The sequence below is a fragment of the Panthera tigris genome, chromosome B2, assembly GCF_018350195.1.
Source record: "Panthera tigris isolate Pti1 chromosome B2, P.tigris_Pti1_mat1.1, whole genome shotgun sequence".
In the NCBI taxonomy this organism is placed as follows: domain Eukaryota; kingdom Metazoa; phylum Chordata; class Mammalia; order Carnivora; family Felidae; genus Panthera; species Panthera tigris.
Window position 1 is genome coordinate 143,982,551 of NC_056664.1, and position 27,186 is coordinate 144,009,736.

Consider the following 27,186-nt stretch of genomic DNA (forward strand, 5'->3'; position numbering starts at 1 on the left):
AGCAGGGGAGGGGCAGAGAGAGAGAGAGGGAGACACAGAATCCGAAGCAGGCTCCAGGCACTGAGCTGTCAGCACAGAGCCTGACACGGGGCTTGAACCCATGAGCCATGAGATCATGACCTGAGCCGAAGTGAGACGCTTAACCAACTGAATCGCCCAGGCGCCCCTGTTTCAAACATTATTTAGATAATTGAATAAGATGCAATTAAAACAACAAGGAGGACAAAATAAAATCACCGAAAATTTAGTACTGTTTTTTTTTTTTTTAATCCAAAGAGTCATTTCATTAAACGTAATCACATCATTTTTTTCTTTGCATTTGGGCAGGTCCTCCTTGTAAGTGTGCAAATCTGCCAGTTTATATTATTCACATGTGGCTGTTCTGACAAAGACTAGAAGCCCTTCAGATATGGCTCCAGGGGAAAGGAGACCAAATGCCCCTTCCTGGGGGGTGGACAGGGGCGACACTGGAAAGTACCCAGCAGTCAGGAGGAAGGGACGCCCCCTCGGTGCTGAGAGTGGGGAGGTTAACGGACAAGAAAGGGAAGGCCAGCGCTTAGACTCCAGGTTCCTTCCCTGGTTTCCTTTCTGGTCTGTCCCTGTGGGAAGGGGTAGTCTCCTAGAACATTTCTAACAGTGAAATTTTAGGTAATCCTGGAGCAATGCGACTTTTTTTTTACCGCTTCTTCTGATGCACACTAGGAAAATGCCAGGACTGTTGGACGGACGAGCGTGCATTCCATGTGGATGCGGAGAAGACCAGGGGACGCAGTGGGTCTAGAGGCGGTACACAGACCCTGGTTGGGATGATCAAGTTCCCCACGTGCACAGAGAAGGCCAATGAACGCTGCTGGGCCGGCTCACCACACTCCTGGGAGGGATCCCTATCCTGAAGGGAAGGGGGTGCCGGCCCGAAGGGGTACAGCCTCGCCTGGGGCCTGGAGGGCAAGTCGCTGTGAGTTGAGCATGCAGAGGCCAACACATGTGCCACTCGGGATGACCAAGAGAGTGAAGACGGTGCAGACAGAGCCACAGTCCAGGCCTGGCACCCCATTCCTGCCAACATACACCAGCACGTGGAGGACCGTGCCCAGCCCTCCTGCCACCATCAGCACAGGACGGTGCTCGGGGAAGGAGGGAAAGAGGGGAGACTCTCTCCCCTGCAGAAGGCTCACTCCATCTGGGGTGAATCTCTGCACGCTGACCCCTTGAAAAGGCTTTGAATCGTGGACAGTATCCGAGATAATGGCGACACTTGAAGCGACCAGATATTACCAAAGAGATTAATTTTTAAAGGGGCAGGGGCTCAAAAATTATTAAACTGAGTTTCCTGGCTGGCCTCAATTTAGTTCTCCTGGTGCTGAGAGAAAACAGCACCTTGGTGAAGAAAAGTTACAGAAAGTCGAGTGAGTTTGTACACGTGGACGGCTGGCTGAGTTCAAACCCACCACCCGCACACTCACTCACAGGCATAAATATGCCAGTTGTGCCTTTTGATTTATATGTGTGGTAAAAGTCAGAAAGCGACAGAGCATGTGCCTGGCTGCCTCCAGAATAAACTCTGTTTGTCACAGCTTTCTAGTCTGGGGACATGCGGAACAGGAGAGTGCGGTCTCCAAGAGCTGTTGTGGCTGCTCAGATACTTTGGAGCCTGTTTCTTCCGCTATAAATATTTTCAAAGTTCAAAGTTTTAAATTATGGGAAGATGACATTTCGAAAGAAGACTCGTTCCTCAAATATTCTCTCAATGAGCAAACTACTCGGGGACGGGGCTGGGAAGTAGAAAGTCCGCACCCTGGGTCCCTGCCTCACTCCCGGAGCTGCCTCCAGAAGCTTCCCAGCTAACTGCCCTTCCATTCATCTGTGGCTTTCACAGTTCCCTGCCCACCACCCCCCCCCCCCCCCCCCCCCCCGCTTTCAGACCCTGACTGTGTGCCTTTGAACTAACGCTCTCGTTATGTATCTGCTGCTTTAGCTTGGATTTTCCGCCCTGTCCACAACTCAACAGCAGCATCTCCTCTCTCTGGCTTCACAAAATGACACTCCAGGAAAGAGGCTCTCTCCGCAGCACAGCCAGTCAGCCTGAGTTGTTTTCGTTGGGCCCTGGGGGAGGCCTGCTGGGCACTTGTAGGGAGTCTGTGACAGCATGCGGGGCACGTCCACGTTCCTCAATGACCAGTCTTTCAATGACCACCTCAACAATGATGGCCCCTAAACTGTATTCCCCGTTCACATCATTCATCTGAAGTCCACATCCCAAGTGTGGACACAGAGGCCTGCCCTGACCCCGGTAAAGTAGCTCCTGGTTCCTCAATCCTTGGTCACCTTCAGCCAAAGTGCCCAAATACTTATTAGCATCTCAAATTATCTTATTAATTTGTTTGCATGATTATTATTATTCTTATTATTATTGACAGAGAGAGAGCATGTGTGCACACAAGTAGGTGAGTGGCAGAGGGAGAGAAAGACTCCCAAGCAGCCTCCAAGCCTAGTGTGGAGCCTGACACAGAGCTCCTTCTCAGACCATGGGATTAAGCCCTGAGCTGAAATCAAAAGTCAGACACTTAAGTGACTGAGCCACCCAGGCGCCCCAGCATGCTTATTTTGCATCTCTCTTCTCTCACCTCTCAGATTTACCAAGAAGGACATGTGATATTCTAAGAGAACCATAAGATACTGTTTTGGTATCAAATGAAAGAGGCAAATGTTAACGTCAGTTAACTGAAGGCAGGAATTCTTGTAAGTTTGTTCTCCTGACCTTAGAATGATACTTGGTACCAGTAAGTTCGAAATAAATATTTGCTTACTGACTCGGCAACCCATATACCAGATGCCCACTTGACATTTCTTTTCCTTTTTTAATGTTTTTAATGTTTACTTTTATTTTTGAGAAAGAGAGAGACAGAGCATATGATGGGGAGGGCAGAGAGTGAGGAAGACAGAAGTAGGCTCCATAGGCTCCAGACTCTGAGATGTCAGCACAGAGTCTGACATGGGATTCAAACCCATGAACCGTGAGCTCCTGAACTGAGCTGAAGACAGAAGCTCAACCAACTGAGCTACCCAGGTGTCCCTCTTTTTTTTTTTTTTTAAGTTTTATTTTATTTATTTTGAAAGAGAGACAGTGTGAATGGAGGAGGGGCAGAGAGAGAGAAAGAGACAGACAGAGAGACAGACAGACAGAATCCCAAGCAGGCTCCATGCTTCAGCAAGGAGCCTGGTATGGGGCTAGAACTCACGAAACTGGGAGATCATGACCTGAGCTGAAAGCAGAAGTCAGACGCTTAACCGACTGAGCCACCCAGGCGCCACCCCCACCCGCCCTCCCCCCCACACTTATTTCTATTTGGACATCTTTCAGACACTACAAATTCAGTCCAAAGTGGAGTTCGTGATGGTTCTCCACGTTTTGAGTCTGCCCAACCTTAAGTCAAAGGCACCACGATGCACCCAATTGCCAAATGCAGATCCTGAATACCACCTTCTCGCTCTTCCCTTTCTTGCCTCCATCTTGTCAGACACAAATAGACGGGTCAGTTTGTCCCCAAGACCTCACAGCTCAGGTCAGTCTGTCCCCAAGACCTCACAGCTCTGGAGCACACAAAGCACCACTTCTCACACAGATTCCCGGGACAGACTTCTTTCAGGTTGGCCTCCAGTGAGACCCTCTTCCATGTAGTAGCCATACGTGTTTTTGAAAAGGTCAACACGAGTAAGAAACGTCTTTAAAATTCCCCAGTGACTCCCTATTTCCCCTGGAACACAGCTCCACATCTTTGGAAGAGCACAGAGGTCCTGACTGCATGGCTTTTTCTGCCACAAGCTGGCCATTTCTACCTCAGACTCTCGTGAGCTGGCTTTATTATTATTAATTTTTTTTAAATCCCTCAAATACCTGTTGTATTTCCCTGAGGAGGTAAAACTCCATCCCAAAACTTTTAACATTTCAACAGCCAAATTCTTAACAAGCTGCCAGTTTGAGGGCTGGGAATATGCACGCTTCTTCCCGTTTCTTGACACAACTTGACTTGCCATTAAAAATAAATTGGTTTTCCATCTAGCGTGAGGCATGAATTAAAAATACGCATGCCAGCTAAAGCTACTCACATTTTAAAAGAAGGGTGCCATGAAAATTTTGGCTTCCGTGATGCGGCCATGGGCATTTACCTCGGATGATCAACTCCATCAACAAAAGGAAATGTGTATACCAAATTGCATTTTCTTCAGAAGTGTGATTTCTTTCTGAGATCACTTTAATCAAAAAGAATAATGGCATTATTCACCAGCCACGTTCCATTAATTGGAGGAGTTGGTCAACTATTACACAAGACAGCATCACCTTTCAATAAGGAGAAAATAGCTCCCCTTTGCTGTTCTTTCAATGGCAATGATCACCCCCGAGTCAAGTGAGTTACAACAGAGCAGCAAAGTTAATCATTTAAAACCAGAAATCATCTTTGAAAAGTCAACCAGTGGAAACATGTCTCTATCAACAATAACAGCTGGAGAGTGTACTTTGGAGGAATTCAGAAGTGCCTCTGGAACAGGATTTAGATAAAGGTCGTATTTTTAATTACTGTGGGTACAAATTGTACAAATCACAGGCTGCCTTTATTGGTACATAAAATGATCAGAGAGGTGGAACTTGGGGATCTGTGTAGGCCTCTGTGTACTTCCTCAAACCTTACAAATGTCTCCTCATTAAGAAGCAGAAGGGAAAGAAAAACTCACCAAGAAGGTTATGTCATACACTAAGACAATCATCAATACCGTTTTATGATAAAATAAAAGATGCAAATGTCAAGACCAAGGAGCTGTTAGGAAAGATGTCTCTATTATAACCCTTTATGTTGTCTGGGTCCTGCACATTAAAATTCAATGTGTGACAAGTCATTCCTTCATTCGGTAATTCCTTCCATCTGGAAGATTCACGCCCGTTCCAGTGGACACAGGAAAAGAAAGGACCAAGGCGATTCAGGAGCGAGTTCCTGGACTCTCAGGGTGTGCCCAGCACAGCAACTGCCTTGCAGCATGTACTTACACATATTTGTTGGGTTCAGCAGGCAAGTGTGATGTATCTACCATGGGTGCATATTGTGCTAGGCTCCAGGGAAAAAAAAAATTAAGAGATTCCTCAGAGAGGCAGACATTGGATGCCTATAACGGAAAGAAAATTACATAATTCATTTGTCCTGAGTGTTACAGCATAAACCGTGTACGTGCCCAGATGCATTTACATCTCGGTCCCTTTGGATAACAAGTGATACCTACTTTGAGGCCACCATGAGCGGAACACCTTCAGAGAACCAACATTTATATACCTTACAGAGAATACGGAACTCAGGGCACCAAAACCACGATGTGCATTTGTCAGACGATCACAGACACGGAGAACAGACAGACCAGCAGTCTTGGGAAGAGAAGGGTGAACGGCACAGTGGCTGACACTTCTGTTCGTCTGAGTTGTCATGAGAGCCAAGTGTGGTGCCGTCTGTGCCTTCTGGAAGGTCAGTTTATGGCCGGGGTTACAGAACAATGTCAGGTGTGGAGTCGACAGAGAGCATCTGGGAGAGGGGTGCTGAGCTGAATGTGAAGGAAGAACGGCGGGGGGAGGGGCACTCGCACTGGAGAAGAGCGGAGGTAGGGAGCAGTGTCACAAGAGTGACCAGCAGGAAGGGGGACATGGCGCGGGCAGGATGAGGCCGTGCAAGGCATGACGACAAGATGAGGTTTTGGGCCTGATGTCAAATTCCAGCTCCCTCATGAGTGGGTGTGGGACCTTGACAAGTTCTGAATGGTCTCTCAGCCTCTGTTCCTCCTCTGGAAAGAGGGGATGACCCAGGTGAATTTATTCAGGTTGTAAGTACAGATAATGAGAGACCCAATAGTGAATTTGGACAGTGATCTGTTACCTAAATCCATCTAGTTACTGAGTTCATCTAGCAAGAGTTCAAGGGGAGAGGGATATCAGTGATATCTCATAACCCCTAGAGCTGCTGTATGTGAACGGCACTACCTGGGCCGTAGTAAGGTCTCAGAAGGTGTCATTGCCGCTGCTGCTACTACTAAATATAGATCATATTTAATAAGCAGGATAGTGGATGGCGGGTGCTGCCGTGCGATAATGAGGGGGTCTGATTTTGATCCAAGTAGCAATCGTTGCTGAGCTCTGGTGCAGGCTAATCACTGATCACATCGGTGTTCTAGAGCCGGCCACGGCCACTGCCCAGTCGGCAGGTGAACCGGATGGCAGTAAGTGGACGGGCGCCGTGTCGAGCTGGGGAATCAGAGAGGCCTCTGCAATACCTCAGTTTGCCACAGTAAGGCCTGGGAGTATCTGAGGGTGTTTATGAGACTTTAAAGGAGGGGCTGATTCTTAACAACACGATAAAACATTTCAGAGGAAGAAATGGGATGAAATAAAACTCAAAGGAGATTTCTGCACAGATGGAAGACGAACAGATGACGCTTTGCAAAAAAACTTGGTGAACTGGCAATACAGATGAGTATAGGCCATTCTCAAAAAAATGAGTTTGCCCAGGAAATGAAGAAAACAGCATTGGAAGTGGTCAAGGGGTCACACTACCTCAGGGCTGTCTTCCTGACTCTGGGCCAACCCTCCCCTTCTGCTGTCTCCTCCTCACCTCCCAGGCCTGGGCTGTGGACCTGTCTTTGCTCAGGGCTCACTCTCCTCCCGACCTCGCCCAGCCCCTGGGGCCTTGCAGACCCCGTTTGCTGTGATGGGGAGTCCTGACGTGGTCCGCACGTTGTGTTGGAATATCCATCCGCTTGCCTCGTTTCTGCTCAGATATTGAATCTCAAGCTGTTGATTTACTTTTAACCCCAAACCTTCTCCTCCCTCAGCCCTCCTTATCTCACTAGATGGACACCCCAATTTTCTAGTGTCTCAAGTCAGATCCCTTGGTGCCATCTTTGATTCTGTTGTTTATCTCACAGGGAAGCTTCTCACTGACCGCACCTTGATGACAGCAGCAGACTTTCACATGGTTGTCTTAATTCCATCCATGGACCATTCTCAACACAGTAGCTCCTTAAGTCCTTGGTAACTCCCTTGCTTAGAACCTTTCAATCCCTTCCCATCCCACTTAGAGCACAAGTCAAGTCCCTTACCAAGTCCAGCAAGACCCTCCAAACCTGACCCCCCATACCCCCACTTTCTCATCCTCAGCAGGTCTCATGCGGTCTGCTCTGGCCATGCTGGATTCGCTGCCGTCTGTGCAAACCACACCCAGAGCGGGCCTCTACCTCAGGACATTTGCACTTGCTCTTTACTCTGGATGGAAATTTCCTCCCCAGATATTTACGTGGCTGTCCAACCCTGTTCCTTTGGGTCTATATTCAAATTCTATCCCAGAGACTTTCTCTGACCAGTCCATATAACGCAGGAGCACCCTTCCGCCCCTGCATCCACCAGCCTCTGTAACATGCGTTAGTTTGTCTCATAGCACATGTTGTCTCATTTACTGTATATTTACTTCTTAATTAACTTACTATCCATTTTTACTACCAAAGTGGAAGTGCTCTGAGGGCAGACACTTCACTGTTTATAAGCTGTATCTTCAGCATCCGTCTAGAACAGAGTCTGACAGATAAGTATTGAATAAACATGTGTGGTACAAATAAATAAGTTTTTAAAAAACGTAAGTATGGGATTTCTGTATGAAAGTATAATGAAAGAGTTTCATAGAAAAAAAAAAAAAGGAAAATGTTGGCCCCAAAATTGAAAAGCCTTCAGTAAGCCAAAAGAGATGGAATAAAAAGCTTTTTAAGATCCAAGTAGTAAAAGTTGTGAGGAGTAATGTGTTGCTTTGCAATGAAATTTAATTTGACAGCCCCTCTTTTGCTTGTGACACCCCAGGTGGTGGATTGCTATTTCATCCATTAGCTGGTGGTGCATCCATTCGCCAACTCTAACTCATTCAAGGGGCTTCCATGGTGACTGTGATGGAGGTCAGGTTTGTTGCTGGCTGGGGAGGGGATGGGGACAGGTTTTGCTTGCTTTGCCCGAAAGCTGTAGGGATCGCCAGTAACATGCAGGGGTGCCAGACTGCCATCTACCCTGGGGGTAAGCCCTAGCTCCCCCCCCCCCCCACCAAGGCGTTAGGCTGTGGCCAAGTCCCTAACCACTGTGTGCCTTTGTGACGGGGATGTGATGATGCAGGTTCATCAGCCCTTATCCACTTTCCAGGGTTGCAGAACTTCTCAAATTTTTGGAAGGTGATACAGCGTGCACCATACGTTGTGCAACATCCACAGCAACGTCCGATCAAATACATTAAAGTATCTGTGGTGAAATATATGAATATTCATACTTAGTGGGAGATAAAGTAAGGCTATAAATAGCTTCATGTCCGTTCATAAAAGGTTTTGCCACCGAAAGAGATCAGGTCAGGCAAGTTTTGCTTCCAGATGAGTCTGAACTCCTACACCTTATCTTACTGTTGGGTTAATGTATTTCAAAAGTATAATTTTCATGAAAATGCAAGTGACATTCATTATTTATAATTTTAAGGAATAGCATTCCATTATCTTTAGCTTAAGTTAAACACTGTCTTTCTTCATGCTTTCTTTGCTTCCTTTCCTGTGAGGCTCCATGATCCCAATGGCCGGCCCTGAGGGGAGAGGACAGGTGGTGGAGACCAGAAGCGGCACAGAGGGTGCACAGCTGGAGCACCCAGGACGCCCCCTTGCGGGTGGAGGAAGGTTCGCTTTGGGTTGCAAGCTCTCCAAAGCGTCTATCGATACCCTGCATCCTGATCCTTCCCCAAATAAATGTAACAACCAAAGAAAACCAGAGCTTGTGGCAACTGCACCACAGCAGCTCATCTACAGCACCCTCTTCCCCACTTCTGTCCCAACTCTGCTCCCAAAACCTTCCTCTTTATGAATTCTAGCCCTGACTCCAAAAGTCCTCCCCCAGGGAACCCCAGAGGCCAACCCCTGCCCCCAGGAAGGAAGCTGCTCCAGGGCAGGCTAAGTCAGGGGCTGAAAGACTGCTGGCGCCTCCTGGGTCCATTACCTACTGGCCCAATATGTAAAGCAATCCCAGGCACCCAGCCGTGGGGAATCCACTAGGAGCTCCAACGCATATGCACTTTTCAGAGAAAAAAGAAAAAAAAAAAAAGAGATATGGCTCCTTCTCACAGTTTAAAATTTTTCAGGTGGAGACAATCAGAGCAAGAGAAATAGCAGGTCTTACCGTTAGAGGAAAGAGGTTTAGACATAGCATTGAAGTCAAGAATGTTTGATTTGTTCCAATTGTCAACAGAATGTGAAGTGGTTCCATTCAGGCTTCTAAATGGCCAAGCTATTGCCTGAGTACAGCGTCCCTGTTCAAGTAATCGTGGCTTTATTTATAGTTACGGCAACCTCTTAGAGCTGTATCCTTTAAAATACAGCCTAACACCAAAGCCAAATGGAAAAAACCAACCAAAAAAAAAAAAAAAAAAAAAAAAAAGCCTAGAGAAGAATATCAAATTGTGACTGGTCACTGAATAAAGCAAAAGTACTCGTGACAATTTATATATTGGCTTCTCTATAAATTGGCAGATGGATCCTTTTCAAATACTGAGAAAAATCTCAGTTTGAGTTCTAAAACAAGTAGGTTAATATAAAACAATACTAACCAGTAAAAGGACTAGTGAAAATTTGTTTAAGTGTAGTTTATTAAAAAAAAAAAAAAAAAAGACTTCTCAGGGCAACTGGGTGGCTCAGTTGGTTAAGTATCCAACTTCAACTCAGGTTGTGATCTTACGGTTAGTGAGTTCGAGCCCTGCATCAGGCTCTGTGCCGATAGCTCAGAGCCTGGAGCCTTTTTCAGATCCTGTGTCTTCCTCTTTCTCTGCCCCTCTCCACTCATGCTCTGTCTCTCTCAAAAATAAATAAACATTAAAAAAAAAAGACTTCGAAATCCATAATCTCAGAAATGGGTTTTAAATATACTGCCAAAAAATCATGAAACATTCTAATTTATTTTCCAAACAATGAGAACATTTGAATAAGAAATTTAGCATTTCAATATTAATTTCATGTTTCTAAGTCTAGGATCTATTCTCTCTGCTGAAAAGTCTAAAAATGTCATCTTCATGTGTACAGAACAGGTAACTGAGGCTGATATGTAAAGAATTGAAGGAAAGGCTTTCCTGTTGATGCTCTTGTGTTTTCATGACTGTTTTGTCTCTGGACATTTCCATGTGGATGACCTGAGATAATGTGTGACATCCTCCACCCCCAACAAATCAGTGCTTCTTCTGACATGCAATATTTCTTTATTTTAAATTAATATATTTATACTGAAAGAGAGAGAGAGAGAGAACACAGGATGGGCAGAGAGAGATAATCCCAAGCAGGTTTCACACTGTCAGCACTGAGGCCGACATGGGGCTTTAACTCATGAACCGTGAGGTAATGTCCTGAGCTGAAACCAAGAGTTGGATGCTTAATCGACTGAGTCACCCAGGCGCCCCTGATATTCAATTTCTTAACACCATCATGAACATCCAACTGGGCTCCAAGTTGGAAATTTAAACCCTACCTCTTCTCTTGCTCTCAATTTCACCCAACCCTGTCCATTCTACACCAAAAGGTCTGTTGGGATTTAGCTCCCCTAACCCTTTAGATCAAGGTTGTGATTTTGATCTAGAGCGGCGGTGTTTAAAATTAATGGCAATAGCAAAATAGCAAAGCTTGTGGGGGAACCCTCTCTTCACACTAAGTCAATGTGAATGTCCACCAGGTGGGACCCGGCAATGAGGAGGTTGCTTCGGTCTCCCCTGTGCCCTTTGGGCAGCCCCGAAGCAACGGCACCACTGACTGGGCTCTGGAAGGGTCCCTCATCTTATCTTCCTGGCCTGGCTTTCACCCACTCTGGCCCACTGCCATTGGATTCGGCTTCTGGCCTCACTGCTCACCCTCATGGTAGGAGGTGGGAGGGGGTAGCATGTGGAGCAAAAAAGATCAACCACCTGGGTTCAACCCCAGCTGGGACACTTCCTCACCCTACATACCGATGCTGCCTGTGAGCTCTTCTGTATTCTGGCCTGTTCATTTCTAAAATGGGGAGTAAGAAAGATTTCCTTTGTTCTTTTGAGACACTCTCAGTTCCTCTCCATGGGGTCCAGCACTTACATGCAACTTTTGCTTTTTCTTCTCTCCCGGGAATGATAGATTGTGTCTACCGGTGATTGATTTTAAGTAAGGTACTGAGAAGACCTATGTGCCATTGCAATAAATAAAGACTACCTGTAAAATTGGCAAACTCCCTCTGAAAAGCTTGCCTTTCCTGGAAATAATGTTTGCTTTAATTGTTTTTTTTTTTTTTTTTTTTTTTAGATTTTATTAAAGAGAAGGAAAAACATTCTGCCCCTCATTGTTCTGAATGATGTAAGAGTATTCTATTGGATGGTAGTGTCTGTCCATAATTCCTGCAAGGAAGAAAGCAGTAGGAGGAGTCAGAATACTCTTCCCCATCTGCTGGACATACTCTGAAATGGTCCAAAGGTTTGCTGGGAGAGGCTTAGCTGTGTAATCAGTCCCCCTAGACGGACGGAGCAGCCCCGGGGGAGCTGGCCACTCATTCAACTAAAGGTTCACAAGTTCTGTGAGCAAGCAGAGGAAAGGGGGTAACATCTGCTATTTACTCAGTGCTACATTTTGTGGGAAGAAAGAAGACATGAGCCCCTTTGGCCAGCCTCTGTCATGTGTCCTGAAATGTCTGTCTCCTTGGTTCAACAGAACCAAGGAAGGTCTGACTCCCACCCAGAAATGGCAGACACCAGTTGGGAAACTTATAGGAGCTTTTTGCTTGAGCTCTCCCCAGTCCATCTCAACCTGCCATGTCGAAAACCGGCAGTAAAAGTTAGCCACACAAAGTGCCATCATCATTGTGTGGTCAGGACCTGGCCTCCCCACTGGTACCAGATAAACTCCACAGATCTTAGCATGGGCCACCAGGCCCTTCACCGTGTAGCTCTAGATTTCTGCTCTAATTCATCACTGGTCACTCCCTGGTCCACAGGCTGCACTCTGGCCTCACCAACCTTACCGCTATCACCATCCCAGGGCACACCCGGGGGTGTGTCTGCACACCTTGCAAGGCTGCATGATCATCTCGTCCCTCCTCTTCCTTTCTCCCTCCCACAGCCTTCCTCCTTTATGCTGAGTGTATGTTCTTCTCGGTATCACTGGGACTCTTTGCTGGCCTCACCGTTAGGGGATTCATTTGGTGGTTTCAAGACAGCCAACAATAAGCTCCTTGAAGTCAAGAGCTGGTCTTCTTCATCTCTGTATTCCTGATGTCTTGCCTGGTGCCAAGCATATAAGAGATAATCCTTAAGTTATGTTCTGAGCAAATAAATGGTTGAATGAGTAGTATGTTTTAAATTTTATTATCGTTATTATTTCATTTATTTTGAGAGCAAGAGAGAGACAGCAAGCCAGGGAGGGGCAGAGAGAGAGAGAGAGAGAGAGAGAGAGAGAGAGAGAGAGAGATATCAAGAAATCCCAAGCAGGCTCTGTGCTGTCAGCACAGAGCCCAGTGGGGGGGTGTGAACTCACAAACCGTGAGATCATGACCTGAGCCGAAATCAAGAGTCAGACGCTTAACAGAACAGCCACTCAGTTGCCCCTGAATTTTATTTTAGATAGAAGAAAGACAATAGATTGCAGAAATGTTAACAGTTAGTTAAATACAGGTTGTGGGTTATGCGTAATTCTTGTCATACTATTTTAACTTTTCTTCATTTCCCAGATTTCATGCTATACTAATAATCTGAGAAAATAAAAGAGGGAGTGGGAAAAAACTGTGAAGGTTAATTTTTGTAGCAATGCAGACAATCAAGTAATGTTAAGTATTAGTGTTAGCTTTTCCTAACAAATGTATGGGCACCTGCTATTTTCTATATGGATGTATGGATTAGTGTAATACAAATTACTCCTAGAACTCCCTTGAATTTGATGTATATTTTCTTAATTTATTCTGATCTAATTCATTAGCTTAAGTTGTTAATGCATTTCACAGCTGTAAATCTTGTTCATTCACCTGGGAATAAATCTTTGGCATTATATATGCTGACACTTATTAAAATGCATCAATATGATCCTGCCTTTCTATCAAGACCTTTAGCCCAGAAAGAACATCCTTTGTTTTAAAGAAATCAGGTTTGTCTTTTAAACAAAAAGTAAGACGAACACAGCTGGCGATTTGAATTTCATCGTCAAAAACCAGAAACCCATGAAACTGGGTATAGACCTCATTTGAGGATAAAAAAATTAAAAAAGCCCTTAAGTTCTTTTAAATAAAATGTAAAACTGTCTGTTTGTTAAAAATATGAACAATGATAAAGTATACTCATAAGTACTAGAAAACCTGATCTTTGGTAATGTAATCATTTCACATTTCCACATCAGGGCACGTTACAATGTTGATTATCATCATGACCGGAGAGAGGCAAACCACCACAAACAGAGTGGGCCCTATGAAGCAAAATCCCATTAATTCTTGCCCACTGAAGCAGTTAGGGTCTGACAAGTCTCAGAGGTGTGGGCCTGTCATAGCAAGGATTATGATGACTTTTTTCTATCACAGACTGTACCATAAAGAAAACACACATTATTCTTACAAGTATTTGGCACTTGATCCTGGATATTCATTAATTAATAGTAATTAATAGTAACTAATTGACAGTTAAGAGCCACTGTAACTAGGGCCCTGTAAACCCAAGCAGGAAGGTGCTAGTGACCAGGTGGTGGTGACTGTGACCTCTAGCAGGTCAGCTGGGGGTCTGACCTATGCTCCCTTCACCCCATTGGGTTCTATGACAAAGGCCCCACAGCATCACTGTGGTCCTTCTCTTTTTTAAAAAAAAATTTTTTTTTCAACGTTTTTTATTTATTTTTGGGACAGAGAGAGACAGAGCATGAACAGGGGAGGGGCAGAGAGAGAGGGAGGCACAGAATCGGAAACAGGCTCCAGGCTCCGAGCCATCAGCCCAGAGCCTGACGCTGGGCTCGAACTCACAGACCGCGAGATCGTGACCTGGCTGAAGTCGGACGCTTAACTGACTGCGCCACCCAGGCGCCCCTGTGGCCCTTCTCTTGATCGCCCTAGTCCTTATGGGTCTGTGGCCGTCTCCCCACCCACTCATTCTAAAAATGACTGTTCCTTGCATTTTACTATGAAACTTTCATTAATGCTGGGGTTGTATGTCTCCAATTTTCACCATAGTCAAAGCAGAAATTGACCAAGAGTTGTTTTTTAAGAGTCAATGTGCTCCATACATAAACTGTCTTATAATAGCGGACTAGGTTCATTTACCTCTCTTTCCAAGTGCCCTTTCTGCTTCAGCTTCGGAGACTTCTCGGCTCCCAGAAAGAAGTGAAGGTCGGACAGTGTTCTTATTTGCTGCAGTGTCAGAAACAGTGGCGAACTGGGAGCTTCTCATTGGTTCCGGACTCTGGTTTAGAAGCTGCCACGGATTCATCCATATAGTCTTGGCGACAGCCCTTTGATTTAGGACGCTTGGTCCTGTTTCACACGCTGGTCGCTCGAGTTCCGAGCCGGGGCTCAAACCAGGCGGTCAGCCCAGGGGCCCAGACTCTCCCCCTGTGCCTGCAGCCCGTAGGCAAAGCAAGCCTTGAGAAATGGGAAGCTTTGGTTGTCAAGAATATCTTCTTCTCTACCTGGCATCTGGTACTGTCACTGTCGTGTGAACACGTGCTACAGACAACGGAAGGTCCAAGAGATGTTAACGATGTGGCAGAGCTATGTCATATTGCGGCCTGACACCTTACTCTTTTTTTTTTTTTTTTTTTCTTTTTTTTTTAAGCCCTGGGTGTGCAGAAGCCCAGAACAGGAGTTAAGCTTCAAGGAAATGATTTTCTTGGAGCTACACTATGGAGTGTGCATTGGCGCCCTCTCCCGGAGTCACCTGCCCCACATGCATACCTGGTTCTGTCTAACTGGTTCTTAAAGTAGAACTGGGGGGTGAAGGGGGGTGTGGTAAAGGGAGGTGATTAGTTTCTGAGGACTTCCCTAACAGAGGACCATAAGCTGAATGGTTAAAAACAGAGAATTCACTTTTTCACAGTTCCGGGGGCTGGAAATCCAAAATCCGGGTGTCGGCTGGGGCTGTTTCCCTTCGGAGACTCTGAGGAAGAGTCTGTTCCAAGCCTCTCTCTCAGAGCTTCTGGTGTTGTTGGCAATCCTTGGTGTTCCTCTGCAGCTTGTATCCCTCCACTTTCTTTCTCTGTCCTCATGTGGTGGTCTCTTCTCTATATCACATGAGGTCATCAGTCCGATTGGAGTCCACCCACCCTAATGCAGTATGACCTCATCTTGACTCCATTTGTAAAGACTCTATTTCCAAATAAGAGCACACTGGCAGGCAATGGGGGTTAGCTCTTCAACATATCTTTTCCGGGGAACACAATTCTAATCACCGAAGGAGATGAAGGTTTTACCCGAAGGAATAGTGCAGTTTGCTCCCGATGACACAAACCTAAAATGTTATTCTGTAAGTAAGAAAGCTGGCTAGGGATTAATTCTCTGCTTATAAAAGAAGAATCTTGCTTCCTGTCTACTCTTCCATTACTTTCAAAACTTCCCTTCTGACACCAGCTGCGTGGGTGGTTTTCCCACACCAAGCAGTTCCCCAGTTCTCTGAAGACACCAACTGGGCATCCTACAATTCAGTTCAATAGTGATACTCTCCACCTGTGGCCCGCCTCACAGACTGCTCCCTCTAGGTGTCAACAGAAAGTCCAGGGGGTGGGTCACCTGTGCTTTTGACTAACCTGTTACAAATTGGATGTTCCCAGGACTCCCCCATTGGGTTTGACAATTTGCTCAGTCAGCTCAGAGAACACAGAGAAACACTTCAGTAACCAGATTATACAACTCAGGCACAGCCAGATGGAAGGGATGCACAGGGCAAGGGATAAAGGAAAGGGGTGTGGAGCTTCCCTGCCCTCTCGAAGTGCGCCACCCTCCTGGCACCTCCATGTGTTCGGCCACCTGGAAATTCTCTGAACCTGTACTTTACAGAGTTTTATGGAGACTTTGTTATGTAGGTACATTTGATGAAATCATAGGCCTTTGGGGATTCACTCAACCTCCAGCCCCTCTCCCTTCCCTGGACTGAAAGTTCCAGGGCTCTAATCACAGGGCTGGTTTCCCTGGCAACCAGCATCCACACCTTGGTTATCTAGAGGCTTTCCAAAAATCTTCTCATTAACATAAACTCGGGTGTGCTTGAAAGGGCTTGCTATGAATAACAAAGACATTCCTCTCACCTTTAGCTCTTGGAGCTATTTCAGGAACCTTGGAAGAAAGAGCAAATATCTTGTAACAGAGGATGTTCCCACTGCTCTTACCACTCTGGAAACCTCAGGGGATTTTAGGAGCTTTGTGCCCGGGGAAGGGGGACAAATATTTATTTCTTATTACACATCACAATATCACACTGTGCCTGGTTCCCGAAGGGAAAACTGCATGCGAGGGCTTGTGTTTTGCTCTTGGAAACATAATAAGCCGCGACAACCTGCCTGATCTTCAATAAATCTCCATGAGCAGCGGCGCACGCCCTTTTTAAGTCTGAGTAGTAAGGCTGACGCTACCAGCCAAGACTATAAACGTCTCCCATCACATCGCTTAATGGGGAGCAGAGGCTACAGGTCCTCACATTATCATCGTGAAGAACACACATCCATGTCATGGTGCGTCCTGTTTCGGTTACCATTCACGCTGTGAGTCAGTGCGTTCAACATTTTAATGCTTCATCTATCAATACATTGAGTGCAATTCTATATGGATTTGACCTTTTCAGTATTCCACAGTATGACTGACTGGCCACTCCAGTTCCTCCCCTGCTTGTCATTTCAGTAACCTGGATGGGAGAAGTGAGCTGGTGCACCAATAAAAATGAAGAACGGCCGAAAGAGCAAAGTCGTGACGCCAGCACAGTCTTTCAGCAAGGATATTAAGGGATTATAATTTTGATACCTATTTTTTTTTTTTCCTTTCCAGAGCAAGCAATCATAAACTGAGAGGTGGAGAGAGACACAAAGAGTCATACTGATCAAAATAAACAATGCCGTTTTCCTCAGCTAATGTTATTACTCAGTTCCCTGGTGGTCTTGGCCCCTGTTTGCTCTTGTCTTCAAAGGTTTTTATTCTAGAAACATTCTTGTCTCAGTCAGATTTAGTAGGATCTTTAATATAAATTTCTGTTACTCTACAGAGAACCGATGGTTTTCAAAATTATGGTGAAATCTCATGAGCCCTGAAGAGGTTTCCTCTCGCTTGGTGTGGCCTCATACAGTCCCTTTGTTTTAGCACTCACGAATATGTTCTACTAGGCGGAGTTCAACGTTCTTGGTGACTCTTAATACAAAATCAATGACACCAATAAATTATTCAGCCTGCAGGGTTATGAATAACAATCAACAGCCCTCAACGTCTAGGCAACATAGTCTGATTTCTGACAAAAAACAGGGGAGGTAGACAATGGTTTAAATAGCAAGTGTATAAATTGTATTATGATTCTGGTAGGGAAAAAAAGAACCCCCAACACCATTAATTAGCCATATGTCCCTTTTTAAAATGCAATTGCTAGATGATAAACAACTCTTCATACCCATGTAAGCGTCTAAATAAAATTGCAGTAACTAAATAATGTATAGATTTGTTTCTTAGTAATTAGTTTTAACAAGATTTTCACTTAACTATGCTATGGAATGTTAATCTTGACCTTAAAGATATTGTAGCACATTACCAACTTAAAGATACTAAAATTAAATAAAGCCTTTCCTGTATTAATCTATAAGCAATTTATTTCACAAGAGCTTCTGGCCTATTCTAGAATCATCCAAAATTAAAATTATTATAAAATATTTTCAACGAATTTCTTATCAGACACAAAATTATAATGTCAATAGAACATACCTTAAAAGAATCTAGATCACCACTGATTAGACCCTATGTAACTGTAAATTAATGGAATTGATGAACAATACACAGAACCCAGACATGTAATTTATCATTATTCATTCAAAGTATTATTTTGGAGCTTTATCCATTTAGCCTGGCCCTCTGGGCACTAGTGACATAAGAGTAAATAAAATTGAGACAGCCTATGCCCTCATGGCACTTTTCATTCAAGATGGCAAGACAGAAAACATGACAAAGACTCCAGGAAACTATCAAGTAAGTGAGTAAACTGACGTCATTTGGCGATAAGTGCCGTGGAGTAAGGGAAACCAAAAGTCCTCAGAGAAGACCACTGTGATGAGGTCACTTTAAGCACAGATGGAAATGAAGGTAATGTGTATACAGAAGCTAGGAAAGAAGCCCGGACAAATGGAACAGGGGCACAAAGACCCTGAGGGCGAAGCACTCTTGAAGACCAGAGGCAGGCATGGCTAGTGTGGGCCATTCAAGGAATGGCTTGAGGAAGTCAGGGACTTAGCTGGGGTCAGATCACATTGGCCCTGCAGCTGCTTTAACTACTTTGGATAAGAAGCCATTAAAGGAGTTTGAGCAGAAGATGGGCATAATATGACTTAAATTTTTAATTGATCCCCCTGACATCTTTTCGGAAATCAGACTGGAAAGGGGAAGCATAAAGGCAGGGAGATCAGTGGGAAGGCTGTTGCAATAATCCAGGCAAGAGGCCGTGGTGGATTGGACCAGGGTGGCAGGGGTGGTCAGATTTTGGAAAGAACGTTGAAGGAAACATCTGTAGGATTTGCTCATGAATAGCATGTGTGGTGTAGAGAAAGAGAAGAGTCAAGGTGACTCAGAGATGATGCCTTTGGCCTGGGCACTGGGGTGTCCCTTTATGGAGGTGATGAAGACTGAGGCAGAAGGATCCAGCATTCATGTTTGGAAGCATGAACTATGGATGCCCATCAGTCATGCATGGGAAGTCCGGGACGCAGCTGGAGGTTTCATTTTGGAGTTCAAAGGAGAAGTCAGGCCAAGCGGTATGAATGTTAGAATTGTCAGAATATGGTGAATATTTAAATCAATGAAGAGTAGATGAAACTAGCTAGAAAGAGATGGAGATAGGGAAGAGAGGAGAAAGAAAAGGGAGACGGGGTCTAGGCCTGAGCCCTGGGGATACAATCTGTAGAAAGGAAGAAGAACCAAGATGTCCTCTAACATAGCAAAGTATCATAAGAATGATCTGAAGAACATAGCAGTCATTATAGTGTACTGGCCATGAAAGGGTGGCTGTGCCATATAGGTTTTTTTTTTTAATCAATTATCTGAAATTAACAAATATAAATGGATTACACCGTAGAGTGTATGTGACTATACTCATAGGAATTATTTTTATTGCTACTGAAGTCTCTCTTGGGTTAACTTCAGTTGGTGGCTATTCAGGGGTTTAATCCAAGAATTATATTTCATTAATTCTAACATGAATATTTTTTGTTTCACATTTTAACCTCTCTGAAATCAAAATGTGTCCTACAAGTGATGGCATCTTACAATTCAAAATGGTGGCATTTTTTTCCTTCTTAGAGGCATATACCAAAAAGGTGCATCACACAATCTGTGGCATTCTATATTTGATTAAATAAAATACACATATTTTAAGTCAAGAGTACTTGGGCGCCTGGGTTCAGCGTCCTTCTTTGGCTCAGGTCATGATCTCGCGGTCAGTGTGTTTGAGCCCTGCGTTGGGCTCTGTGCTGACAGCTCAGAGCCTAGAGACTGCTTTGGATTCTGTCTCCCTCTCTTTCTGCCCCTCCCCAGCTCACGCTCTGTTCTCTCTCTCAAAAATGAATAAACATTAAAAAAACCAAAAAGGGTACTTGTTGCTGCCCCTAGCTGACGTAGACGCAGAAGAGGCGGGCCCCACACACAGTTGCCCTGTGGACAGGTGTCTCCTGGGAGGATGAAGAGCTCAGGGAGGAAGGAGGTGGCCAAAGGGAGTAACCTGTGGGAGATTATTGTCAGTCACCCTTATTTTGCTCAGGCTTTACTATCAGTTGGCTCTAGTGGCACAGACCTGCAGGGACTTCGGTCCTGAGAAGGAAGGCAGATACAGTCTTAAACTTGCACGGAGGCTTGTTCTGGCATCATTCTGCAGACAGGTCCGTTCCTAGACTCCTACACTCCTGAAGGGCAGACGCTTGTTACCTTTTAACATTTCAGTTTACCTTTTAATCCCCAGAATTTAGCACAGTGCCTCATATAGTCGGTGCTCAATAAAGGATTAAAAAAAAAATTGAAACTCAACCCTCCCCTATTTGGCTGTAAAGTTTCCTGGCCCGCCATTTCAGAGGGAATGTGTGACCGCTTCTTTCCCCAGCTGTGACGGTTGAAGGTTACCATCTGACCACACTCACAGAAAGCATCTTATCTGAGTGCTGAGGACCGGATCCTGGTGTTGTCTCCATGGAAACACAGAGTGGAGCTCTTAGATCCTCGCACAGAAACAACAAATGCATACTTTACGATAATAACAAAATGCAGCATTTATAGATAGGATAATAACCTATGTTGTGAAACATGCAATTTAATAACTCTCTCTGATAAAAAGGCAAAGACAACTGCGATGCTGTAATTTACTGCTGGTGGTGGAGGTGTCTGAGGTTCATGGGCAGTGGCACTGAGCGGCAAGAATTAATCTTCCTCATCTGCTTGTCAACCCATTATATGCTCATTTGCTGCTCACTATGCTATTCTGTCGTTTTCTCCTCTTATTATATTTTCCAACTCATACATCCTAAGCTACTATTCTACTTAATCCTCCCCTTGCATTGTGACCTGTGTTCTATATTCCTTATAAGAATGTCCTCAAGGAATTACAAAGGACTTTTAAAAATAAAGACATAAAATGTTTTACAATTCCTACACGTGCCTTTTTGTGAAGATTGTGCTTTACATGTATTGCAATGCCTAGGAGAGTGGCCATAAAAGTAAATTTGAAAATACATTTGAAATGTAGATCGTGTTTGCAGTGGTCACACGATGTTGCTTTAGGGCACAACACTTAGCAAGAACTCTGCCTCAGTCTTGAATTATTCTCTTCTCATGGTCTCTTGAATTATGTGACCTCTCAGAAATATTCTGAGTCCTAAATGGTTAACACTCAATAGCGACCACAATTCCAAAACAACTCATTTTCTCTCTTGGACAGAATCTTCTAAGACTGAGGGTGCGAAGAAGAGTCATTGGCCCAATCGTCTACCTAACAGAAGACAAGCTAGTAGTATCTAATAGTATTTGTACAGTAATAGTAATACATACTTTGGAGTAACATCTACCTGTATCTACTGAAATAGTATTAATAGAACTATTAGAATAGTATCTAATAGAACCCCTCAAACAAGGATTTTTAATTTACTTTTTAAAAATGTTTATTTTTGAGAGAGAGCGTGCAAGCAGGGGAGGGACAGAGAGAGAGAGAAAGACAGAGAATCTGAAGCAAACTCTGTGCTGATAGCAGAAAGTCTGACATGGGGCTCGAACTCACTAACTGTGAGATCATGATCTGAGCCGAAGTTGGTTGCTTAACCAACTTAGCCACCCACGTGTCACTAATTTACTTTTAAATCAGGGACTGCCGTTCCATAGATCTGCACAACCTGAAGCTCAATAGATCAATGACTGAATATAGAGGAAACGCCTGTTGTAGCAGTCCCTGGGACTGGCCATTGCCAAGGCCAGTTTAAATGTCTCAGAGCAGGGGTAAGTACGCTGGCCCAAAAGCTAAGAATGGTTTTTATTTTTTATTTTTTAATGATTAGGAAAAAAAATAAAAGAATACTATTTCATAACAAATGAAAATTACATGGAATTCAATTTCAGTGTCCTTGAATTTTTATTGGAACCGGCCACACTCATTTGTTGAGGATGGTCTAGGGCTTTTGTACTATGACAGCATGCTTGAGGCAGAGACAGAGACTGATGCCCTGCAGAAAAATATTTCCTATCTGGCTCTTTGTAGGGAAGTCTGTCAATCTCTGCCTTTGAGTTGCAGCCCCAGACAAAGGTTAGTCCTCTGATTTCACTTAGGATGCTGCCATAAGACGTCGTGATCAAATTCTGAAGGACAAAATGGGGCACAACAAGGGAAGAACATTCCAGGAGAAAAGTTGGCCCTGTCAGAGTACAAGGATGAGAAAGAAAAGCTCCTTGGTGGTGTAATTAGTATTTTAAGTAGCTTTGTCTGAAATGATGCTAAAGTAATCTCCAGTCCTTTATCATGTTCAAGCAGAGTGCACAAAACCACTCAGCTCACTCTAATTGCAAACATCCCTTAATGAAAATATATTTGCTTTGGTTCCTGTGCTCTATTTTGCATCAATTCTTGTGATTTTGCAAGTCACAAAATGCCCCAGGTTCCTTTTGTTAAGTTATTTTCACCAGGATAAAAAGATATAAACAGATTAGAACAATTCTATGCAAGTTATCCAGGAAATGGGGTGATACGACTGGATTATGTCCCTTCTGGAAAAGGAGGGCTGAAAGAGAAGACAAACGATAATTCCCTGTGATGAAACCTTAGCCTCAGAGGAGGATGGGGTGGAGGAAGTCATGCTGAGAAATTGTTGGATGCCTACGACACCTCCACATGATACGTGAAGAGCAGGCATATGGAATGCGAAGGGCTAGATCAGAGTCTCGGGTTCTCCACTGCATAGCTGACTGATCCCTGACAGATCGCTGCTTGCCCCCTCGCCTGGGCTTCCCGAGCCGCCAAGTGGTAGCATAAGGCCAGCACTGCTACACCAGTCAAGTGGGATGGTGTAGGAGGAGAGCTCTCTGAGCTGTTTCACAGCTACATCTATCACAGATACCAAGGGACACATTGAAAGAGTCCATTACAATTTGAACATGATGTTAACCATCCTAAAGTTAAATTTAAAAATGTCTCAGGGCGCTTGGGTGGTCACAGATGGTTGAGTGTCCGACTTCGGGTCAGGTCACAATCTCCCCATTTGTGAGTTCGAGCCTTGCGTCGGGCTCTGGGCTGACAGCTCAGAGCCTGGAGCCTGCTTTGGATTCTGTGTCTCCCTCTCTCTCTGCCCCTCTCCTGCTCAAGCGCTCTCTCTCTCTCTCTCTCTCTCTATCAAAAATAAATAAACATTTAAAACCATTTAAAAAAAAAATCTGAATGGCAATTGTCAAGCTCAGGAAACTAGGGAGGGAAAGGGAAATGTTATTACTGAGTCTTGGGCTTAACTAACCTTTGGGCACATGTGTTGAATCACAGGAACTGTTTCTGAAAGATACTGAAAACGTTTCATCCACTCAGACTGACAACACCGAACCAAAACAATATTTTACAGAGGTGAAACCAGCTACTCAGGGACCCCAAATTTTCAATTGCAGTCAAGGAAATTGGGGGAAAAATCTTTTAAGGAGTGCTACCGGGGATCTTGGCTATTTATGGAAAATAGTCAAGGATATTGGTTTTAAGACTCTCAACATACCTTATCCTTATCATGAAACTCAAATTACTTGCTTTGAAAGGCAAAAAGTAGAAAAGCTCTATTTTAATGGAATTATTTTTACTTTTAAGAATCTCTTTAAAGGAAGAGTCAAGAAATAAAAGACATGCTGACTTAGAGCCTAAACACTATAAATCAGGGATATTGTGATGAAACACAATACTAAAGCCACATTTTTCTTAGTGAGACATTTACCCACAAGAACGTTAGGAAAAGCAAATCACCAATTTCTCAATGGAACTCATGGGCAATTGAAGGGCTCAAGGTCACAGGCTTTAGGGAGGAGTCTGGGTTTTAATTCTGCTTTACCACTACTAGCTGTGTGAACTGGACAATTACTTAATTTCTGAGACTCAGTTTTTTTATGTCTAAAATGAGGACAATGATAATAATGGTAAACGTGAAATAACCAGGGTAATGTACTCAGTGCAAGGTAAAAGCTCTCACTGTAAGTTATTAGGAATATACATATAGCCTAGCTTATAAACACGGACTTTCTATCAATCATGGCATTTATCTAAGGAAAAAAAACCTTTATATTTCACCTTTATTTTAGTACCTGCTTTTATTAAAAAAAAAAAAAAAAAGATAATTTTCAGGCTTGGAAAGAAATGCAGAAGAGAACACAACCATTTCATGAAACTCTTGCTTACTGGTGACCCCAAGTAGAAGTTTTTACAGTGTGAATCAGTGAGGTATTTGAGGAAGGAAGACACACACACACACACACACACACAGCATACACTTCAAAATATCAGTTTACTGTATCAGATTGAGCGGCAGAGGGCAGTGTCTCCAGATACAGTGACACTTAGCCAGTAGTCACCCTTCTGAGCGTCTAGCTTAGATGGCCACAAACTTGCCGACAACCAGGCTGGGGTGGGTCTGGGGCTGGTGGGCGGCACTAAATATCTACCGTAGCATCAGCCCCTACAGGACAAATACAGTGAGACACAATGTTTTCTCTTTTCAAGGCAAACACATTCCAGTGTGACTTGTCTCCAGCGTGGCTGCTGAAGGAGCCTGTAAGACATGTCGGGAGGGAGTCCCTGGAAGCCTTGTGGAGGGCAGAGCTCTGCGGAGGATACCTGAGGCCCCGGGCAGACCCCGGAGGATCTGTGCTAGGGCTGCAAGTCAGAATGTTCTAGTTCCATCTCCCTAGGGCCTCTTGAAATGTTTCCCACTTGGGCTCTTCCTTGGCAAGCTGGAATTTCAAGCCTTTTGTAAACACCAACCCAGGGCACTCTAGACGGTAGAAAAGCACCATCAAAATGGGGAAAGGAGTTTCAATAATAGAAACCTTTCCTTTAGGATCGTATCTTTTTTTAGAAACAGGAAATCTTTTCATTTTTTTTTTTTTTAAATCAGAACCAGCTTATTAAGTGGGATAATTCCACGACAACCCGCCTTGTTGCCAGGGGAAATGGTAGGAATACATCCCGTTGTTCTAAATGACCTCTCTGAGCAAGAGATGGAAATGCAATGACTCCTCATAAAGAACGTGAAAGAACCTCTCCCCTCTCCCTTTAATTAGAGCACTCAGTATTGTGATAAATTAGGCTGACTCAGTAAACTACAGGAAATAAATCTGCCGAACAGTTCCATTTTCCAATTGCTAGCTAGGTTAACACGCTTTAATACACAAATAAATATCTCCATATGGACTATTATCCAAAGCAATTGTAAAGCCTCGCAGTGCCAGGCAGCACGAGGCGGTGACATCCTTGGAACAGTTGAGTTCCGCTGCTGTCCTCCAGTGTCCGTGTGAGCCACTGCCTAGATGAGGGGTGCCCTTCACTGATGGAGCGAGGTGACACTTTGATTAATGCAATGAGCACGCTGCCGAATGCTACAGCGAGTATTAAAATGGCATGTGCTAATTTAAAATCTCAGCTGTCATTAGACCGGAGTGCAAAGGGGAGTCACCTTCTCAGAAGAGCGTTTCCATCCCAGAGGGAACACAGCAAGCCTGCCCGTCTGCCCCTGCAGGTTTCTGGTAAGCCCTGTGCTGGCTCTGGAAATGTCCTCTAGTGATTTTGTTGTTCTTTCTGGAAACAAACCAACCCTCCAAAAATGCACCAAGCAGCTTCCTTGTGGACATGTATGAAATGAAAATGAAGATTTTAAGAAGACTGGGGAGAAAGATGACAAGATGGAAAAAAGGATGGATTTAAACAGTGATGTTCTTAAAAATTTATCTCTTAAAAAAATCATCAGCTCTTAAAACACTCAAGAAAATGTCTTTCATTTTGACTGCTCTCTGTCAAGACCTCAGACGAGTTGCCCATGTCTGTCGATGGGCATTTAAAGAGGGGTATGCGCTTGTGGTCAAAATGCAAACATATATTCTTTAAAAAAATTTTTTTTAAGTTTATTTATTTATTTTGAGAGAGAGTGAGAGAGCACGAGTGGGGTAGGGGCAGAGAGAGAGAGGGAGTGAGAACTCCAAGCAGGCTTCGCACTGTCAGTGCAGAGCCCGACGTGGGGCTCGAACTCCTGAACTGTGAGATCGTGACCTGAGCCAAACTCAGATGCTTAAACCGCGGAGCCACCCAGGCTCCTCTAAAAATTTTTTTTAGTGCTTATTTATTTTTCAGAGAGAGAGAGAGGGAGAGAGATCAGGGGAGGGGTAGAGAGAGAGGAAGACACACAATCCAAAGCAGGTTCCAGGCTCTGAGCTGTCAGCACAGAGCCCAACTTGGGGTTTGAACCCACAAACCGTGAGATTATGACCTGAAGTTGGACACTTAAGCGACTGAGTCACCCAAGTGCCCTGCAAACATATATTCTTGACAGCAACTAAACGTACTTAATTATTTGGAGTTTCTTCTAGCGATCACTGGAAAATACCCCATAAAAGTAGATTAGGTTCTGCTTACTTTTTTCCAGTTGCAACTCTTAAGGAGTTAAAATATATGTTTTTCTTCTGATTGTCTCTGAAAGTATTAAATACTTTTACTTCAATGGTTGTAAGTGGCAATACATTTAAAATGACATATTATTTCCTAAAACGCCAGTTTACATATTTTATTTTTAAATTACACTCTCAGGTAACCATTATTTAAATTTTGGTTCAGTGCTAGGTAATTTTTCTTTCACATTCTGACCCACAGTTTGAGTGCTATTTGAGTTTGGGTGACCAAGTACTCAACGGAGAACTCACTGTGTGTCAGGTGTGGTCCTTGGCAGAGGCCCTAGCTGTGTTTAGCACATGCCTCTGTCCTTCAGGAGCTTACTGTCCTAAGAGGGACACAGATGTGTGTGGCAGGATGATGGACCAGGCCACATTTTGTTCATCTGGACTTCCTTGTCTCCATTCCAAGATGGTAGTAGCCAAGCCATTTTTACCTGCCTTACAGTGTATTTTTGCTATGAGGCCAAAACTAAATGTTGCTGATAATCCATGACCACTCTCCTACTCTTGATGGAGCCCAAATTTACCAATTCTTCTGGGAGTCCTGGAGGGGGAAGATGGAGAGACAGAGAGAGAGAGAGAGAGAGAGAGACAGAGAGACAGAGAGACAGAGAGACAGAGACAGAGAGAGACAGAGAGAGACAGAGAGAGACAGAGAGAGGCTTTGAGGGGAAGAGAGTCAACCAGATATAGATAGTAGACTCTTCCAGAATAGGAGAGGCCCAGAATTTGCCTGTCCTAGGATCAGCTCCCTAGAAGAGTCTGAAGGAAACAGTTGGGCCTCC

The 27,186-nt window shown here is 44.3% G+C and overlaps 1 protein-coding gene and 1 long non-coding RNA gene across 3 annotated transcripts in view; both read right to left on the reverse strand.

The window, feature by feature from the left end:
- PRKN (parkin RBR E3 ubiquitin protein ligase) overlaps nucleotides 1–27,186 on the reverse strand; it is a 1,336,804-nt gene that overhangs the window by 299,185 nt on the left and 1,010,433 nt on the right. The window lies entirely within an intron of this gene.
- Nucleotides 7,835–9,268, reverse strand: LOC122238809. The gene is made up of 3 exons (XR_006217997.1): nucleotides 9,221–9,268; nucleotides 8,146–8,305; nucleotides 7,835–7,988 (listed from the first exon to the last, which is right to left on the reverse strand). It is a non-coding gene; the product is annotated as an uncharacterized LOC122238809 (long non-coding RNA).